Below are 17,386 nucleotides of genomic sequence, written 5' to 3' on the forward strand. Positions count from 1 at the left end.
GCAATTTAACATCGCAATGGCCTTTAGATTAGGCATACCAAATTTGGTGTTGATCTGAATTAATCTCTAGGAGGAGTTCGTTAAAATACAACGCATGGAAATGACAAAAATGACACAAAATTTGCTCATAATATTAGAAATAACCAACTTCCTGTTGGGTTTCGGATTTTGCTCCAAGAGACTTTTTTGTAGGTATTGGAGAGTTACATGTGTATACCGATTTTCATACATGTACATGAAACGTAGCTCGAGGCGCACACCGTTGAACGTGTATAGGTGGCGCTGTTGAGCAATTTTGCCACACCCACTTCTGAAACCCATATCAGACGTAAATTTTCGCCAGTTCTGAGGTGTGTGCAAAGTTTCATGACTTTTCGAGCATGTTTAGGCCCTCAAAAATGCGATTCATCTTAGAGAAGAAGAATAAATATAGCTGCAAGCAGCGATGTCGGGCTCAAGCCATCAATGCAACGCTACCCCGGTGGCATCAGGAAAACTGTGCCCAGCGGGCATAAGCATTTACAGTAACCCTCTGACAATACAATTTTAAGGGATGCGGCAGTTAAAGGGTTAATCCGACCAATCTAGACTTTGAAATCACATACACAGAACAATATATATAACTTTAGTAACACATTATTTTTATATTTATAAAAAATTTATAAGGTGTGCATTATAGCCATCACCTATATGAACACATTACAATTGTTTTGTGACTGCAAGTCTTTCTTCTCAAATGCTATTGAGCTTCAAATTTGCATTTGAGCCCATGTGAAATAGTAGCATAATTTACATATGACTTACAGTTTGTTGTAATAAATATCAAACATTCAAATTAATTGTGCATTATAGCTGTCACCTAGATGAACAATTACAGTTGTTTTTGTAAGTCATTCTCTTCAAATGCTACTGACGTTAGAAAAGTGTATAACAATATCACATGTAACTTTAGAGACCGTCCCTAAATTTGAGACTCTCGAATGTCCAATGTCAAGACAGCTTTATGCCTGTTTTTTTTTTTTCTTTCTTTAGTTTTCTTTTCTCTGTGCCGGATTGCTGATGTCCTATACCCAGGCATAGATGTCCATCCATCAATTACGAACATTCAGCCGCAAACATGTGGTGTGATCTGTCACGAGCGCGGATGGGAGAATGGCGCATGTTTTTTTTCTTTTTTTTCTTTTTTTTTTGAGCAACTGGGATGGTGCCCCTTCTGGGATTTGGTGCCCTGCGAATACTGCATACTCTGCATATAGGGAGCGGCGGTACTATCTGGAAGATATATTCCTCAAACCATCGTACAAGAAGTGGTGATGCTAGTCCTTCAAGAATCGCTCAAAAGCTATTTAAGTGTACAGTTTCCTTTTATTGCATCTTGAAATAAATATTTCTGAATTCTGAATCAAACTGGGTTGTGTTTATTTATTTATTTATTTTATGAGACAACTGAGACTTTAATCTCCTTTGTAATATATGTGCTTTTAAACCAAGAACAATTTATTTATAGATGTATTACTGCTTTATAATGACTATTATTAAGCGAAAAGGCTTTATAATCATGAACTATTTACTAATGCTTAGCTAATGAGTGCCATTATTATAAAGTGTTACCAATGCATTTACTAATGTTAAAAAATTAGACATTATTTTACAGTGTTACCAAATCCTTAAATAATTTATTAGTGTTTTGTAATGATTTTAATAACCTATAAGCATTTGTGAAATAGTTTTGCTTGCATTGCAGCTTTATCTGTCAGTTTAAGAGTTTTACTGTTACATCCATGAGATTAATAAATGTCATGTCACGTCACAGTTTGTCATAGGTCAGTATCAAATGAGTTTTAAATTATTATTTGCAGCATAAATAAGGATTCTTAGGATGTTTTTAAATCCCTAAAACTGCCAGAAAAGGATAAGGCCTAAGAGATTTCTTAACCTGTAATGAAAGGAAAAAAACGCCACCATTAGCAACAACAAAAACAATAACAATTTAAAATACAGATATTTTTTTCCTGATTATTAAAGGGATGATAAGGTCTCTCTCTCTCTCTCTCTCTCTCTGCCAGACAGCCCCTCCCTACAGTCCACACACACTGTCAGTCACCAAAAATTCACAGTCACCAACCCCCTCACACTCCCCCTCCCTCTCCCCCTCCCTTTCCTCACACAGACAGAGTGGCCAGAGTGAGATCATGTCAGTTGAGAAGTCTGACAGTTTTCACATTTTCTTTTACCCATACAGTGTTGTAAAGTCGTGAAACTATGCATATTTCCTCAGAATTATTTGATATCTGTATGAAAAAATGCTTTGAAGTGTTTGGAAGCTGCAATTTAAAAATACAAGACAATTAATGTTTCCCTTTTTTACTGTCATTTCAAAAAATCACCACGACAAAACCGTTCAAGCTAACCAAAATCTGTTCGCAATTTAAGTTCCTCGATGTTTTTTCTTCATGTAGACAAAGTTTGGTGTGTATAGTGTACTTCCCCTGTGAGGAGTATTCATTAATTCACAACTGTAAAATCTCAAAAAATACACATTAAAATCAAAATAGCCGACTTCCTGTTGGTCGTAGCTGATAACTGTGAATTAGAAAGTTGTCCGTCTTGATAAGAACAATTTATGTACCAAGTTTGGTGTCTGTAGCTAAAACTAACCCCCCCACTTTTGACAAAAGGTGGCGCTATAGAGTGCCTCATTCACGCCCTTTTAAAAGCTTTTGCCATTGTCTAGCTATCACTAATACTGATATGTGTTTTGAGTTTCATGTAAATCTGAGGTTGTTATCTGCCTCAAAATCACCATAACAGAATATTCAAGTTTGACACGTTGCCATGGCAACACTATATCAGATATCAATATCCCCACAACAGATTTTCATCGGCCGTGTTTTGTCATTATTCTGATGAAGTTTTAAGCAAATCGAGTAAAAATAAGATGCTGAATTCAAAGCATTTGGAAAATGACACACTTCCTGCTGCCAGTTGGTGGCGCTATAACGTTGACTCTTAATAGTCACATATATACAATCGGTATCATACAACGAACAAACCCATGAAGTTTGATCAAATTCAGGAAATGTATGTGGATGTTATTAGACATTTCCTATTTCTCATTTCTCGCCATAAGTTCCACGCCTCGCCACGGGCAAACCGTTCGAGATATCAAAAATCCCCTCGCAATTTTTCATCCTCAATGTCTTGAGATCATGTTCACCGAGTTTCGTGGCGAACGGGTTGAAAACCTCAGAGGAGTATTTCAAATTCCAGAGCATGCTTTTTTTAAACAGCCCTGAATAGCTGATTTCCTGTTGGGCGGAGCCTATGACATAAAGTGTGAAAGTTGTTCAGCTCAATGAGATCTATAAGTCTACTGAGTTTCATATAAATACATGCAAGTGTGTGTGAGCTATGGTTCAAGATTTCTGACTGTGTTCCAGGGGGCGCTGTAGAGCCCCTGTGCCACGCCCGGGTCCCAGCCTCTGCGGCGTCCTGATGGCCGCAGATTCCAATGTGTGTGCCAATTTTCAAGAGTTTTTGAGCATGTTAAGGCCCCCAAAAACCCCCGGAAGGTTTAATAAAAAATAAAAATAATAATAAATATAGCTGCAAGCAGCGATGTCGGGCTCAAGCCATCAGTGCAACGCCACCCTGGTGGCATCGGGAAAACTGTGCCCAGCGGGCATAAGCATTTACAGTAACCCTCTGACAATCAAGTTTTAAGGGATGTGGCAGTTAAAGGGTTAATCCGACCAATCTAGACCTTGAAATCACATACACAGAACAATATATATAACTTTAGTAACACTTTATTTTAAAATGTATAAAAAATGTATAAGGTGTGCATTGTAGCTGACACCTATATGAACACATTACAATTGTTTTGTGACTACAAGTCTTTCTTCTCAAATGCTATTGAGTGGTCGCGAACGCGGATGGGAGAATGGCGCATATTTGTTTTGTTTTTTTTGAGCAACTGGTGCCCCCTCTGGGAGTTGGTGCTCTACGAAGACTGCATACTCTGCATATAGGGAGCGGCGGTACTATCTGGAAGATATATTCCTCAAACCATCGTACAAGTGAAGGTGATGCTAGTCCTTCAAGAATCGCTCAAAACCTTTTCAAGTGTACAGTTTCCTTTTATTGCATCTTGAAATAAATATTTCTGAATTCTGAATCAAACTGGGTTGTGTTTATTGATTTATTTTATAAGACAACTGAAACATTAATCTCCTTTGTAATATATGTGCTTTTAAACCAAGAACAATGTAATTAGAGATGTATTCCTGCTTAATAATGACTATTATTAAGGGAAAAGGCTTTATAATCATGAACTATTTACTAATGCTTAGCTAATGAGTGCAGTTATTATAAAGTGTTACCAATGCATTTACTAATGTTAACAAATTAGACATTATTATACAGTGTTACCAAATCCTTAAATAATTTATTAGTGTTTTGTAATGATTTTAATGACCTATAAGCATTTGTGAAATAGTTTTGCTTGCATTGCAGCTTTATCTGTCAGTTGAAGAGTTTTACTGTTACATCCATGAGATTAATAAATGTCATGTCACAGAATGTCATAGGTCAGTATCAAATGAGTTTGAAATTATTATTTGCAGCACAAATAAGGATTATTAGGATGTTTTTAAATCCCTAAAACTGTCAGAAAAGGATAAGGCCTAAGAGATTTCTTAACCTGTAATGAAAGGAAAAAAACGCCACCATTAGCAACAACAAAAACAATAACAATTTAAAATACAGATTTTTTTTTCCTGATTATTAAAGGGATGATTAGGTCTCTCTCTCTCTCTCTCTCTCTCTGCCAGACAGCCCCTCCCTACAATCCACACACACTGTCAATCACCAAAAATTCACAGTCACCAACCCCCTCACACTCCCCCTCCCTCTCCCCCTCCCTCTCCCCCTCCCTTTCCTCACACAGACAGAGTGGCCAGAGTGAGATCATGTCAGTTGAGAAGTCTGATAGTTTTCACATTTTCTTTTATCAATACAGTGTTGTAAAGTCGTGAAACTATGCATATTTCCTCAGAATGATTTGATCTCTGTATGAACAAATGCTTTGAAGTGTTTGGAAGCTGCAATTTAAACATACAAGACAATTAATGTTTCCCTTTTTACTGTCATTTCAAAAAATCACCACGACAAAACAGTTCAAGCTAACCAAAATCTGTTCGCAATTTAAGTTCCTCAATGTTTTTTCTTCATGTAGACAAAGTTTGGTGTGTATAGTGTACTTCCCCTGTGAGGAGTATTCATTAATTCACAAAATAATCTTCCCAAAAATCCATATTCAAATCAAAATAGCGGACTTCCTGTTGGTTGTAGCTTATGACTGTGAATTAGAAAGTTGTCCGTCTTGATAAGAACAATTTATGTTCCAAGTTTGGTGTCTGTAGCTAAAACTAAATAAAATGCATTATTATTATTACTATTATTAGCTGTACACTTGATAAAAAATGTTCAATATAAACTTATGCAATTGTGTGTGTGTATATATATATATATATATATATATATATATATATATATATATAAAAAATTCAAGTGTACAGTTTTCTTTTATTGCATCTTGAAATAAATATTTATGAGTTCTGTGTTTGTTTATTTTATTTATTTTATTTTTTATTTTACATTTTTTTAGGAAGATTACAGCCTTTAATCTCCTCAAAATAAATGTGCATATAAACCATGAACAATTTAATTATAGCTGTATTTATAAAATGCTTACTAAAATATTAATTTTGGGAGAAGGCTATATAAAGCATGAACTGACTATTTACTAATGCTTAGCTAAGAATTGCAGCTATTATGAAGTGTTACCAATGCATTTACTAATGTTAACAATTGAGACATTATTTTAAAGTGTTACCAAATCCTTAAATAATTTAAAAGTGTTTTGTTATGATTTCATTAACCTATAAGCATTTGTGAAATAGTTCTGCTTGCATTACAGCTTAGTCTTCATCTGTGAGCTGAACAGTTTTACTGTTACATCCTTGAGATTATGTAAATTCAAATAAATGTCATGTCACAGGGTGTCAGAGGTCAGTATCAAATGAGTTTGAAATTATTATTTGCAGCACAAATAAGTTTTTTTAGGATTTTTTTTTAATCCCTGAAACTGTCAGAAAAGGATAAGGCCTAAGATATTTCTTAAGCTGTAATGAAAACAGCACAATTAGCAACAACAACAAAAAAATAACAATTTAAAAAACAGTTTTTTTTTCTGGTGATTAAATAGATGTTTAAGTCTCTCTCTCTCTCTCTCTCTCTGTCTGTCTGCCACTCAGCTCACACCCCTCCCCCACTCACACTCACACACACACACAGTCAGCAGTCAGCACTCATACATTCCTCAAACAGAGTGACAGAGTGAGATCAGATGTCTGACAGTTTTTTAATTTTATTTTAATCATACAGTGCTGTAAAGTCATGAAACTATGCATATTTCCTCAGAATCACTGGTTTTCTAAATGAAAAATGTTTTTTAAAGGTTTGGAAGCTGCAATTTAAAAATAGAAGACGATTAATGTTTCACTTTTTACTGTCATTTCAAAAAATCACCACGACAAAACCGTTCAAGCTAACCAAAATCTGTTCGCAATTTAAGTTCCTCGATGTTTTTTCTTCATGTAGACAAAGTTTTGTGTGTATAGTGTACTTCCCCTGTGAGGAGTATTCATTAATTTTACAACTGTAAAATCTCAAAAATCCACATTCAAATCAAAATAGCCGACTTCCTGTTGATCGTAGCTTATAACTGTGAATTAGAAAGTTGTCCGTCTTGATAAGAACAATTTATGTACCAAGTTTGGTGTCTGTAGCTAAAACTAACCCCCCCACTTTTGACAAAAGGTGGCGCTATAGAGTGCCTCTTCCACGCCCTTTTCAAAGCTTTTGCCATGGTTTAGCTATCTTTAATACTGATATCTGTTTCGAGTTTCATGTAAATCTGAGCTTGTTGTCTGCCTAAAAATCACCAGAACAGAACATTCAAGTTTGACACGTTGCCATGGCAACACTATATTAGATATCAATATCCCCACAACAGATTTTCTTCGGCCGTGTTTTGTCATTATTCTGATGAAGTTTGAAGCAAATCAAGTAAAAATAAGATGCTGAATTCAAAGCGTTTTGAAAATGATTCACTTCCTGCTGCCAGTTGGTGGCGCTATAACTTTGACTCCTTATAGTCACATATATACGATCGGTATCATACAACGAACAAACAAATTAAGTTTGATCAAATTCAGGAAATGTATGTGGATGTTATTAGACATTTCCTGTTTCTTATTTCTCGCCATAATTTCAACGCCTCGCCACGGGCAAACCGTTCGAGATATCAAAAATCTCTTCGCAATTTAGCATCCCCAATGTCTTGAGATCGTGTTCACCGAGTTTTGTGGTGAACGGGTGGAGTTCCTCAGAGGAGTATATCAAATTCCAGAGCATGTGTTTTTCATAAAACCCTAAATAGCCAACTTCCTGTTGGGCGGAGCTTATGACATGCAGTGTGAAAGTTGTTTGGTTTGATGAGTTATATATATGTACCAAGTTTCATATGTATACGTGCAAGTATGCATGATATATGGCCCTCAGTACTACAGGGGGCGCTGTAGAGCCCCTGTGCCACGCCCGTGTATCAGACTCTGCCCGGCCCTAATGGCCGCAGGTTCCAAGGTGTGTGCCAATTTTCAAGAGTTTTTGAGTATGTTAAGGACCCCAAAAGCCCCCGAAACCTTGGAAAAAAATTAGAAGAATAAAGAAAAAAAAAAAAAAATATAGCTGCAAGCAGCGATGGCGGGCTCAAGCCACCAATGCCATCACCACCCCGGTGGCATCAGGTAAACTGTGCCCAGCGGGCACATGCATTCACAATATCCCTCTGGCAGTGAGGTTTTAAAGGATAGAGGGGAGCGTAGAGGGGAGCGTGCATTTGCAGTGGCTGGGCCACGACTCTGGAATACCCTGCCTTTAGAGATCAGACTGGCCCCTTCCTTGTCTATTTTTAAATCTTTGCTAAAAACTTTTTTATTTTCCTTAGTGTACTGACTACTGTGTTATGCTACATTTTGAAATGGGTGGTTTTAAATTTTTTGTCTGGTCTATTTTTATGTATGTGTAATATTCTTGCTCTTATGTTAAAGCACTTTGGTCAGCCAGGAGGCTGTTGTAAATGCGCTATACAAATAAATTGAACTTGAACTAGAACTTGAACTTGATATGGCAGTTAAAGGGTTAATCCGAATCATCTAGACTTTAAAATCACATTCACAGAACAATATATATATATATATATATATATATATATATATATATATATATAACTTTAGTAACACTTTACAATAAGATTTCATTTATAAACATTATGTTAACATGAACAATATTTATATAGCATTCATTCATGTCAGTTAATATTCCAAACTTAAACATGAAAACATTGTTTTATTGTGATTTTTTTCCAAGCACATTTTACCAATTCCAAACCATATCAATCTTAATAACTACCATTATTTTTTATTTAATCATTTATGAGTGCTATACAATAGTCCAGGAAAGCTGGAAGAGAAAAACAGGTCAAGAAGAACTGACAAAAGAATTGCAAAAGAATTAGGAATTAATGTGAAGATTAATTTTTAGTCAATTCTGCAAGACAGACTTTCAGGAAAGGAGGTGGAATAAAAATGAGCTCCTAAATCTTAATCCCAGATTCTGGAAGATATATTCCTCAAACCATCGGACAAGAGGAGGTGGTGCTGGTCCTTCACGAGTCACTCTAATCTGTTCATTAAGCCTATATATAAAGTCTTAATATATAGTATTTCACAATACTTCATGGTATTCTAATTAAATAATTTTTTGGAATCTTAGATCTCTCAGAACCTGACACATTGTAATTCTGAGACTCCAGGAAAGTGGCAGTTCTGTAAAATGTTGGCGCTGGAGACTAAATGCTCACTGATAGTTTCACACCTAATTCACTTAAAACACACACAAACACACACACACAGTGACAGAGGGACAGAGTGACATCAGATGTATGTTTTTTAATTTTCTGTCATCCATATAATGTTGTATAGTCATGAAACTATGCATATTTCCTCAGAATGACTTGTCTTCTATGTGTACATTTTTTTGAAGTGTTTAGAAGCTGCACTTTTTTTTACTGGTTCCTTTTTTACTATTATTTCAAAAAATCACCACGACAAACCATTCAAGCTATCCAAAATTCATTCACACCTGTTCTGTAAGATTGATTCTTTAAACAGTGGTAAAAGAGGATGTGGTGCTGAACCTTCAAGAGTCACTTAAAACGTATCTGTCCATAAAGCCTGTAAAGAATTATTCTTAATATACAGTTCACAATACTTCAGCTTGTTATTCTAATTAAGTGAGGGTCATTTTATCAGTAAAATTCCTAAAATACATATTATTTTATTTGAAAGATTTCTATAAATTATTTAAATCATACTCGTTTCTCCAATAATTATTTAAAAGTAATCCTATAGCTCCCTCTGGTGGCCATTATAGGTACTAAGAATTGCAAGCTTGATTTATAAGTTATGATAGTTTTAATTTTATGCTGGCTCTTGAAAATGATAAAGCTATGAAACTTACTGTGCTTCCTTCAAATGAGGACTTCTACTTATATAAAAAATTATGAAGAGTTAGAATGAAAAATTTTAAAGATATAGTAAAATAACTATTGTATTTTTTATGTTACTTTAATAAATCTCTATGGCAACACCATTTAAGCTATCCTAAACCCATTCACAATTTAACATCTCAGTATATTGGCATCATGTTGAAAAAGGAGTATGGAGTAGTATGAGGAGGAGTATGAATTCATTTACAGGCTGATTTTATCATAAATCCACAATAAAATTTCTGAGTTCTGTATCAATCTGTGTTGTTGTTTGTTTATTTTTATCTTTTATTTTTCATAGGAAGATAACTGACCCTTTACTCTCCTTTTTAATAAATGTGCTTATAAACCAAGGACAAGCTATGTATAGCTGTATTTATAAACTGCTTACTACTGACTATTAATATTGGGACAAGGCTTTATAAAGCATGAACTGACTATTTACTAATTTGTGCAGTTATTATAAAGTGTTATCAATGAATTTGCTAATGTTAACAAATTAGACATTATTTTACAGTGTTATCAAATCCTTAAATGACTCATAAGCATTTGTGAAAGTTCTGCTTGTATTACAGCTTAGTATTGATCTGTGAGCTGAACAGATTTACTGTTACAACTATGAGATTATGTAAATTCAAATAAATATAATGTCACAGGATGTCATAGGTCAGTATCAAATGAGTTTGAAATTATTATTTGCAGCACAAATAAGTTTTTTTTAGGATTTTTAAAAATCCCTAAAACTGACAGAAAAAGGTTAAGGCCTAAGCTATTTCTATGTGAGTGGCTAAATTTATTTTTGTTTTTATAATTGTAATACACAAACTATGAAATTATACAAAATGTATAAAAAGGTAAATAAATAAATACGCACACATTAAAAAAGCAGCCAAGTCGAATGAGTTTCCTTTTTTATATAGATTAAAATTGAAGACAGAAGCAAGTGGTAAATGTGGTCACTTTAATATTCAAATCCAGTAGATCCAGTTTATGTTCACGTGGCTGTTTTCGTTTATATTCGCCAAGCTATTATGTATTTTGAAATAATCTTGTCCGTGATGTGTTCGTTCGTACGACGAAAGACAGAATCCTGCAGCTCGAGAGATATATGTTATTCTGCCAGTCTCGCTTTCAAATAGTCTTGCACACTTAAACAGGTCACAAACACCTGCATTTAGCTCTTGTAGTGTTACAATGGGTTTATTGTGTGCATTTGTGGTAATATTTTATTTAAAAAAGCTCTTAAACAAGAATAAATTCGTTTGTTTTGAGCTCGACACTGTACGCGCTGATCGGAGCGGTGATTTCAGATAGGCAGCTGCAAATATTTCATTTTCACACAAACAGTTCAAAAACATCTTAATTCAGCTCTTGGTGTGTTCTAATTGGTTGATTGTGTGATATCGCTGTAATAATTTATTTTTAAAAGCTTTAAAACAGGAATAAATTCGTTATTCTGAGCTCTTTACTCCAGACGCTCGTGGTCACAGCGGTGATTCATCTCTCCTATTTCTCACGTATCTCTGGCCAGAAATAATTTATCCATGAGCCCTGAACCGGTAATAATCAGATATGTTGGTTTAGCTTGTCAGTGTGAATTAAATCTAAGTATTTGTTTGTATTTTTAACCGATTTAAAAGTGAAAGTAAAAGTTCGGGAATTGAACCTGTAGGGGCGCTATTTCTCTCAGACAATGGAAGTCTGAAGCACATATACTCAAACAGAGGGACAGAGTGAGATGAGATGTCTGACAGTTTTTTTAATTTTCTGTTATCCATACAGTGTTGTAAAGTCGTTAAACTATGCATATTTCCTCAGAATGACTTTTTCATCTGTATGAAAAAATTCTTTGACGTGTTTGGAAGCTGCAATTTAAAAATACAATAATGATTCCCTTTGTAAGGTCATTTAAAAAAATCACCACGGCAAAACCATTCAAGCTATCCAAAATCCATTCACAATTTAAGTTCCTATCAGAAATACTGATGTGTGTTCAGAGTTTTGTGAAATTCTAAGTATGTTATTTGCCTCAAAATCACCTGAGAAGTATTCCAGTTTGACATGTTGCCACGCCAACAATTTTTTAGATATCAATATCCCCCTTGCAGATTTATATCGGCTGTGTTTTAACATTATTCTGATGAAGTTTGAAGCAAATCGAGTAATAATAAGATGCTGAATTCAAATCATTTTGAAAATGACACACTTCCTTCTGCCAGTTGGTGGCGCTATAACTTTGACTCCTAATAGTCACATATATGCGATCGACATCATACAACGTATAATCTGATGAAGTTTGATTAAAATCAGGAAATGTATGTGGACGGTATTAGACACTTCCTGTTTCTCATTTCTCGCCATAATTTCAACGCCTCGCCACGAGCAAACCGTTCGAGATATCAAAAATCCCCTGGCAATTTTTCATCCCCAGTGTCTTGAGATCATGTTGACCAAGTTTGGCGGCAATCGAGAAAAAAACCTATGACAAGTATTTCAAATTCCAGAGCATGCGCTTTTTACATAACTCTAAATAGCTGACTTCCTGTTGGGTGGAGCCTATGACATGCAATACGAAAGTTGTTCGGCACGATGAGATCTATATGTGTACTGAGTTTCATATGAATATGTGCAAGTATGTGTGAGCTATACATCAACATTTCTGACTGTGTTCCAGGGGGCGCCGTAGAGCCCCTGTGCCACGCCCGGGTCCCAGCCTCTGCAGGCTCCTAAAGGCCACAGATTCCAAAGTGTGCGCAAATTTTCAAGAGTTTTTGAGTATGTTAAGGACCCCAAAAGCCCCCACAACTTTGACGAAAAATTTGAATACTAAACCCTAAATAGCCAACTTCCTGTTGGGCGGAGCCTATGATATGCAATACAAAAGTTGTTTGGATTGATGAGATTTATATGTGTACCGAGTTTCATTCGTCTACGAGCAAGAATGTATGATATATGGCCCTCCATATTCCAGGGGGCGCTGTAGAGCCCCTGTGCCACGCCCGTGTATCAGTCTCTGCCCGGCCCTAATGGCCGCAGGTTCCAATCTGTGTGCCAATTTTCAAGACTTTTTAAGCACGTTAAGGGCCCCAAAAGCCCCCGAGACGTTGGAAAAAAAAAAAAAAAATAATAATAATAATAATAATAATAATAAAAAATAATCCTAAGGAAAACAATAGGCCTCTCGCCCTTTGGGCTTGAGCCCTAATAATAATAATCCTAAGGAAAACAATAGGGCTCTCGCCCTCCAGGCTTGAGCCCTAAATATAGCTGCAAGCAGCGATGAACGGGCCCTCGCACCCGGGCTCACCGGCAGCGAGTGGCTTTAGTAAATAGGTGAACGGTGAGAAATATGCGTTCAAACTCATAAATATAAGTAGAATATATCAATGTTTATTCCATATATGTGCCAATCTTCCTGTTGCCAGCAGGTGGCGCTATCATTATAATGGAATATTGGCCTTCAGATGTGTTCAGGGCAGGACTCTTATCGAACATGTGAGGTTTGGGGAAGATTGAACATTTTATGCCTCAGTTACAACAACTTCTCTTGCTGTGGCGAGACGTCAAATTTTGTCATGGCGCCATGGACACGCCCTTTGACAAAAACTCAAGATCTCCACAATTTAACATTGCTCAGGCCTTAAGATTAGACTGACCACAAAAAATACATTAATGTCAAAAGATTTCTAGGAGTAGTTTGTCGCAGCGTAAAACATGTCACTTCCTGTTGCCAGCAGGTGGCGCTATGACTATAACTGAATATGGGCATGTAGCTCTGTTAAGGGCAGAAGTCTTATCTAACATGTGAAGTTTGGGGCAGATTGGACATTGTATGTCTGAGTTACAGCAACTTCCTTTTTCATGGCGAAACATCGAAATCTGTCAGGTCGCCAAGGACACGCCCTTTAACGAAACCTCAAGATCTTCGCAATTTAACATCGCAAAGGCCTTTAGATTTAACTGACCAAGTTTGGTGGTGATCTGAATAAATCTCCAGGAGGAGTTTGTTAAAGTACATCCCCAGAAAATGGCAAAAACAACACCAATTTTGCAGAGAAAATTCTAAATAACCGACTTCCTGTTGGGATTCGGATTTCCTACCAAGAGACTTTGTGGTAGGTATTTTGTAGGTATCTACCAATGCATTTACTAATGTTAAAAAATGAGACATTATTTTAATTTGTTACCAAATCCTTAAGTAATTAAAAGTGTTTTGTTATAAATTTATTGACCCATAAGCATTTGTGAAATAGTTCTGCTTGCATCACAGCTTGGTCGTCATCTGTGAGCTGAACAGTTTTACTGTTACATCCATGAGATTATATAAATTCAGATTAATGTCAATCACAGGGTGTCAGAGGTCAGTATCAAATGAGTTTGAAATTATGGACCCACTATATATTAAGTGGCCTTAACTACTATGTACTTACATTTTAATTAATAATTTAGTACAATGTACTTATTGTGTACATACATGTTTTTACATTGTACTTATATTTAAAAAAAAAAAAAACTACATGTAATTACATCTGTATTTAATTTCTGTAATTGCATTTATAAATACACTGTTGACCCATACTTTACACCTTAACCCACCCTTAAACTTACCCATACCTCCAACCCTCTCCCTAACCTTACCCCTATCCCACCTCAATAGCAGCAAAAGTGTTTTAAAATACAATATGAACACAATAAGTACATTGTACTTATTTTTTTATGTAAGTACATAGTAGTTAAGGCCACCTAATATAAAGTGGGACCAAAATTATTATTTGCAGCACAAATAAGTATTTTTAGAATTTTTTTTTAATCACTGAAACTGTCAGAAAAGGATAAGGCCTAAGGGATTTCTTAAGCTGTAATGAAAACAGCACAATTAGCAACAACAACAACAACAACAAAAAAACAATTTAAAATAATATTTTTTTTTCTGGTGAATCAAGAGTTTAAGTCCCTCTCTCTCTCCCTGTCTGTCTGCCACTCAGCTCATGTCAATCCCCCACTCACACTCACACACACACACACACTCAGTCAGCACACATACATTCCTCAAACAGAGGGACAGAGTGAGATGAGATGTCTGACAGTTTTTTAATTTTCTTTTAATCATACAGTGTCGTAAAGTCATGAAACTATGCATATTTCCTCAGAATGATTTGATCTCTGTATGAGAAAATGCTTTTAAGTGTTTGGAAGCTGCAATTTAAAAATACAAGACAGTTAATGATTCCTTTTTTGACTGTCATTTCAAAAAATCACCACGACAAAACCGTTCAAGCTGACCAAAATCCGTTTGCAATTTAAGTTCCTCAATGTTTTTGCAACATGTAGATAAAGTTTGGTGAGTATAGTGAACTTTTCCTCTGAGGAGTATGGATTAAATCACAGCTCAATTTTTTTTCAAAAATCCATATTCAAATCAAAATAGCCGACTTCCTGTTGGTCGTAGCTGATAACTGTGAATTAGAAAGTTGTCCGTCTTTATAAGAACAATATACGTACCAAGTTTGGAGTCTGTAGCTAAAACTAACCCCCCCACTTTTGACAAAAGGTGGCGCTATAGAGTGCCTCTTCCACGCCCTTGTAAAAGCTTTTTCCATTGTCTAGCTATCAATAATACTGATATGTGTTTTGAGTTTCAGGTAAATCTGAGGTTGTTATCTGCCTCAAAATCACCATAACAGAATATTCATGTTTGACACGTTGCCATGGCAACAATATATAAGATATCAATATTCCCACAACAGGTTCACATCGGCCATGTTTTGTCATTATTCTGATGAAGTTTGAAGCAAATCGAGTAAAAATAAGATGCTGAATTCAAAGCATTTTGAAAATGACTCAATTTCCTGCTGCCAGTTGGTGGCGCTATAACATTGACTCTTAATAGTCACATATATACGATCGGTATCATACTTCGAACAAACCGATGAAGTTTGATCAAACTCAGGTAATGTATGTGGATGTTATTAGGCATTTCCTGTTTCTAATTTTTTGCCCTAAATTCAACGCCACGCCACGGGCAAACCCTTCGAGATATCAAAAATCCCCTCGCAATTTTTCATCCCCAATGTCTTGAGATCATGTTCACTGAGTTTCGAAGCAAACGGTTGAAAGTCCTCAGAGGAGTATTTCAAATTCCAGAGCATGCTTTTTTTAAACAGCCCTGAATAGCTGACTTCCTGTTGGGCGGAGCCTATGACATAGAGCGCAAAAGTTGTTCAGCTCAATGAGATCTATAAGTGTACTGAGTTTCATATAAATACATGCAAGTGTGTGTGAGCTATGGTTCAAGGTGTCTGACTGTGTTCCAGGGGGCGCTGTAGAGCCCCTGTGCCACGCCCAGGTCCCAGCCTCTGTGGCGTCCTGATGGCCGCAGGTTCCAATGTGTGTGCCAATTTTCAAGAGTTTTTGAGTATGTTAAGGCCCCCAAAAACCCCCGGAAGGTTCATAAAAAATAAAAATAATAAGAAGAAGAATAATCTTTAGGGGAACAATAGGGCCCTGCGCCCATTGGCTCGGGCCCTAATAATCCTTAGGGGAACAATAGGGCCCTGCGCCCATTGGCTCGGGCCCTAATAATAATAATAATAATAACAAATAATCCTAAGGAAAACAATAGGGCTCTCGCCCTCCAGGCTTGAGCCCTAATAATTATCACAGAACACAATCACAATCTTATTCACCAACACACTATCTCTCTGGTAAGACACTCAAATTCAAACAAACAAACAATAACAAGGCAAACTATGGAGTCACACGCGATGGCACAATCATGGCCTCTATTGAGTGTTTGGGGCAGTCCTTATATCTGGATCAGGTGAAGAGGAGAACCAATCGCAGCCTCCAATTAATTATCTCCAGGAACCGCCCATCTGAAACAAACATGCACAGAGAACACAAGAGGGCAGAATGGAAACAACCAACAAATGACTTTTGCTCATAACAATCGTGCACAAACTGACAGTCACCACCATAAGCTACTACTAAATATTGTAGAAACATAATTTTCTGTAAAGTTGCTTTGTAACGATTTGTATTGTAAAAAGCGCTATACAAATAAACTTGAATTGAATTGAATTGAATAAATTCACATAAGTACTAAAAAAAAACAATACATTTAGATTTTGTAAAATACTCACTGATGTCTATGGAACAGGTAACAATAAACCTTTCCATTATAATTCCCAGTTAACCAGCCACTTACTTTTAAGTATTTCGGGAGAGGTGGATGAATTCACGTGTTGTATATGGGATTATTTTCACGCCAAATGTATTGCAGTCACAAAACTAAAAATAATACGCATAAATAAAATATTTAAAAACACGTGTAAAATAATAACGCACAAAACCGAAAAACAAATGCAATTTTTTTAAAATAGCAAACAGCGCAGTCATGGATTACACAAATCTGAAACATGAATTCAACATTTTCCAAATCACAAACAAAATCAGGTTTCCTGCTCATATGTTATTTTTTTGTGTGCTTGTGGTCTTTTCGCCTTTGCTCTTGTTTCCACGTTCTGCGCTTGCGTTTCTAAAAGTTGCAGTTTGAGCTTCATGTAAATCAGGGGAGGCTTCAGCGTCACCATTGGCCGCAAGTTGTAGATTGACAGCTGCGCCTCTAGCCAATCAGTCCAAGGGGGAGTTGACGTCACTCCAATGCGACTCGTGGCTGCTGTGGCAGGTTTGTGAAGATGGATAACCAGCATC

The sequence above is a fragment of the Carassius gibelio genome, chromosome B3 (genome assembly GCF_023724105.1).
Source record: "Carassius gibelio isolate Cgi1373 ecotype wild population from Czech Republic chromosome B3, carGib1.2-hapl.c, whole genome shotgun sequence".
In the NCBI taxonomy this organism is placed as follows: domain Eukaryota; kingdom Metazoa; phylum Chordata; class Actinopteri; order Cypriniformes; family Cyprinidae; genus Carassius; species Carassius gibelio.